Below are 5,092 nucleotides of genomic sequence, written 5' to 3' on the forward strand. Positions count from 1 at the left end.
GGAAGAGGATTCAAGATGGGTTTTCTTCATGATCAAGAATTATGGTGTTTGAATTGCAAGAAAAGATAACAAGATGGTGTGGTTTGAGTATAGGAAGCAAGTGATCACAAGTTGGGGTTTTATCATGATTGAGCTTGGAGCTTGGAGCTTTTGCAAGAGCTTGATTAGGTGAGTTCCATAGATAGATATCCTACCCTTTGGGATTATGATTATGCTATGTGTGTATATTATAAATAATAAGAAATTCTAGGGTTTAAGTGTTAGTCTAGTTGCCCCTTTTTATGCCATGCATGCTATACATGTTAATACTTGCCATATGCGTGTTTTACAAGTTTCATATGATCAATTATGTTCTAAAATACTTAGAGACACTTGGTTTGAGGTTTTTGGGTCAAAAATACCATTTTTAAGTGTTCTGGACTGTCCTAACTCGCCACAGCGAGTTATTACTCGCCACGGCGAGCTAGAACTCCGAAAGGGGGGTCCTGCTCGCCCCCAACTTGCCACGGCGAGCTACCACTCGCCTCCCCAGCAAATCTACTCGCCTAGGCGAGTAAGATAGTGAGAAACCTCACTGTTTTGCTTGCTTCAGGCAGGCATGGGGATTCGCGACGTGGTTTTCTCCGTGGTGTCTTTTTACGAAAGTAAACCCCTCAAACCAAGGTCCTAAATGACGATTAATGAAAGCAAGATTTTTATGAAATGAAGCAAGTATTAAGCATGTTAGTAAGGCATGGCATATGAGAGAAACATGTTATGAATCGGGTAGCAAGTTATCCATAAGCAAGGGAAAAACTAGAGCCTCGACATAGTCGTTGAGAACTAGTTAGTTAGCATGAATTCTTAGAATGATAAGACGCGAAGTATAAACTCTTCGCACATGTTTCAGAATAAGAGAGCATGTATGTTAAGCCATGGATTGATTAGTTAATCTCTCCACCATGAACAAGTACTAGTATGAACAAGTATAAGATTACCGCTAATCGGATCGACTCAAGGGTCCGAGGTATTAAGCAAGCAAGTATGAATATGTTTATGTATACGTACGACAAGACTATGACTTAATAAGTAGGTGGCATGTCTCTTGCTATCCACATCAGGGGGATACAAGAGATTCTCGATCTAAGGGGAACGATTCAAGCCGTAAGGGACCCGCATGTCACTGAAATTAACAAGACGTAGGTGCTCGTGTCTCTTGTTATCCACGCCAGGGGGATACAGGAGGTTCTCGACCTAAGGGGAACGGTTTAAGCCGCAAGGGACCCGCACGACACCGAGGGAGTCCGATGTACGTACATCGGTCATGTATGGGATTGATCTCGGGGTTACTCCACCCGGAACTTTCCGTAAAATGAATCAAGATAATAACTGTTTGTTCAACGCTAACCTAATGAATGAACTTAGATACGTTTATGTACGATATGACTATGTTATGTTTATGCAAGAATGATTACATGTATGATCAAGTTAAGAGCATTAGATGCTAAGACAAGTGCAAGTTATACATAGAACAAGTAAAGAACATGATACCGATGACGATCTTAGGTTTCCCCTAATCGTCCAGTTTAGCATTGTGCCATGATTATGATATGTTTAGGCCTCGATACATAGAGTGTATTCTTGGCAATGCGGTTTTAGTTTCCCCCTTGACCGCCATGACACGTATAGGAAGTGATGCCTATAACAAGTTAAGATAAGATTGTGACGGCTCTAGTATGCACTACCGTCTAAGTATGCAAGTCCCCACACACGTATAATCAACCGTCAGGTTGTATGGTAGACACGAGGTGACCGTAGGATTCCCTTTGAGGTTGCCTATAGCCTAGGATTTAGGGGAACTCACTGAGACATTATGTCTCATCCCAATCCTTATTTGTTTCAGATAAGCAGGACGCTATGCAAGCTTGAAGTCGGATGAATGTTTCAGCAAGTGTGCGTTCGTGTCGCTGCAGGATGCTTTGGATATTGAAGGATGAAATTATATATGTATAGTTGTGATGTTAATGTGAGTTATGTACGAACACAATTTGTTGTATAAATATTCATTCGTGTGTAATTTATGTTGTAAATTTTTAATGTATCCAGTACTAATATTAACATACGTGCTAGACTTTCTAGATACGTCTGGTATGGGTGTTACAATTGGTATCAGAGAAGGTCGATTCAGACCGTGCCTTGGGTCATTAAATTACAACCAAGGTAGTGGGACCATTGAGTTTCGGGTAAATGTTCTAGTTGTTGTTGTTAGTTGAGCCTGATCAACTCAATTTAGCATTCAACGATTAGAATGGATGTCTGAGAGTGATAAAGCCAAACCGCAAGCGCACGGCCTATCGAAGTAATAGTAGTAAGTAGAGTATCGTTCCGCTAGGGAGTTGGTCAATTTAATTAACTTTTAATGAATGATTAGAGGAGAGAAAGTTGATTAGAAAGGGTTTGATTGCTGAAGGTAAAAACAATAATAATAAAGGGGCCTTAGGATCATTGGTTCATCTTAATAACTAATCCTTCACTAGACAAAACCTAAACTTCTAATTTCATGGTTTACACACTAATTTCTAAAGACCGGTTTCCCTTAGCCCCTCACCTTTCCGATGAAAGTCCGGTGAGAGTTTACTTCTTGCAACCAAGCCTATTTCACTGACATGATTACTAGAAGATGCATAGAGGATTGAAACTACTCTTTGTCCCAATAGTTGCAAAGACTATTTCACTGTTTTGCAACTATTGTCTAGATTCACTTGTTCCAACATCAAAGCTCCGCTCTCGCTTTATGAATTGATGTTTGGGATGATGGATTAACGATTATCAAACCCTCCGCTTTCGCTTCCACAGTTTGATAATTGTTAATCCACGTTAAGACGGTGAATCTAGATTAGAAATTAGGGTTACATAGAAATTAGGATTTAGACATGTTTTGTTTAGGATTGAGTCATTAGACTCCCCAATAATCCTAAGACTAACAAGTCTACTCACTCATGTTCATCGTAGACATGGAGGAAGAAGAGAGAAATACGGTAAAATAAATTGCAAGGAAAGTAAAAGGAAAATAAAGACTTTTATTAAAATAGTAATTGAAATAGACAAAGTAAAGCATGATTGTTTATGGTGGAGAGCTACTCTATTTATAGCTTTACAATCGACTTAGAAACTAAGCAACTAAAAGGGTAAAACAGTAAAGCTGCAACAGGGTAACTTGGCCTTGAAGAAAAAGCAGCAAAAGTGGCTTCTGGAGGTGGCACGGCCGTGCCACATGTTGGCACTGGCCGTGCCAAGCTTCTGACTTGGTGGGAACATATTTTTGTCCCGTATCTTCGTATTCTTGTGCTGTATTTGCTCCAGTCCTCTTTCTTTTGCTCCAAGACACCTTCCACCATATATTTATTCCTAAAATAAAATAAAACATAATTTGAAGTAAAATATTCTAATATAAAATAAAATGCAATAAAACTAAATCAAATCTAAAATAAAACTAAACTAAATAAGGCAATAATTAATACTATCTATGACTCATCAAACTCCCCCACACTTGAATCTTTGCTTGTCTTCAAGCAAAAGGCTGCAAACATAGTAGCAACAAAAGATTTGATTATGGCAATATTAAGAACAAATGTCTCTAGAGAAGGGCCTTGCCTCAAGTACACTAATTACAATTTCAAAGACTTCTCATGAACCTATTCTACCCAACATCAAGTCTCAAGTGAGTGTGTGTGTGCAGTCCAACCCTTTTCTTGCTCCTGTATAAGACAGATATTATGAGGAATAGGTTCTATCCTTAGTGCTAAAGTAACCGAGAAAAGTCCTTTCTTCATTTCATATAAGAGTGATGGGAATTAAAGTTAAGATTGAATTAATTTAACAATTAAGCACAAGGGGCTGCAGATGCTTAGCGGCTATCTATCCTCGTAGGGAGTCTTCTCGGATGTAATTGTCCTTTCCCCCTAGATTCAAAATCACCCTAAGTAGTGCTGCAAATTTATTGTTTGTTTCATCTCCGTGTAGGAAGTCTTTTTGGATGTAATTGTCCTTTCCCCCTAGCATTGATGAATTTTTTTCACCTTAGGTTCAAATTAGGGAGTCACCACCACAATTAGGAAGTTAGGGATTGTCCTTTCCCCCACATGTTGGTGCCATTCTCCCGCCCCATTATAACTTTAACAATTTAGAATATAACAATAAGGCACAATTGATTAATTTTCCCACACAAACTTATACTACTTTTACTCTTAAGACTTTAAAGGGTCTAAGTTAACACTAAAGATAGAACGTGTTCCTTAAAATACCTATTCATACATTTACTCAAGGATTGCAACCGGGTGCTTTTCTCATTGGAGATTTTCACAATAAAACATGACATGGGTATAGCAAGAACACAAGAAACACAAGAAACTATTTTCATGTACAAGAGGCAACCTTTAGAGAAGAGACAAAACAAAAATTTTATGCCATATTTACATTAAAAACAAGCTACTTAGTCATGCCTCTTGCTATAAAAACAAAACAAAAGAATAAAGTTCAAGGGAGTTTGGGAACACTACGACTCTAGACACTTTATTAGGCCCCCCCCACACTTAGGGGAAGCATTGTCCTCAATGATTCAAAAAGAAAAAGAAATTAAAAGAAGAAGAAGAAGTAAGAAGAAGGAAGGAGTAGAAGAAGAAAGAGGAGAAAGATTGAAGAGAAAGGAAGAGAGGGAAGAGGAAAGCTCACATTTTATTGAGGTCCGTAAGGAGGACCTTGGAGATTGAATTGGTGCATCATCCTTCGGAGCATTTCATTGTTTTCTTCCGATAAGCGGTTGCCCCTTTGGACATCATTTCTTAGCCCCAAAAGTTCTACACCTTGTCTTTGTTGCTCGGTGCTTATCCTCTCCACCTCATTTTGCATCCATGCCCATCTTTCATCATTAGTAAGTTCTCCGGCATCATGGTCATGGTGCTCCTCCTCATGGTGCAAGTTAGCACCTTCTCCTTCATCATGTTGCTCAGGTACCTGGTCATTATCAACATACAACCAATTCTCCTCCACCGCGGTGTTAGTCCGAGATGGGTTAGGCAATAAAAACATGATTGGCACGTTTAGCTTAAGTTGG

The sequence above is a fragment of the Medicago sativa genome, chromosome 5 (genome assembly GCF_051527215.1).
Source record: "Medicago sativa cultivar Bolivia chromosome 5, Bolivia_mono, whole genome shotgun sequence".
Lineage (NCBI taxonomy): Eukaryota > Viridiplantae > Streptophyta > Magnoliopsida > Fabales > Fabaceae > Medicago > Medicago sativa.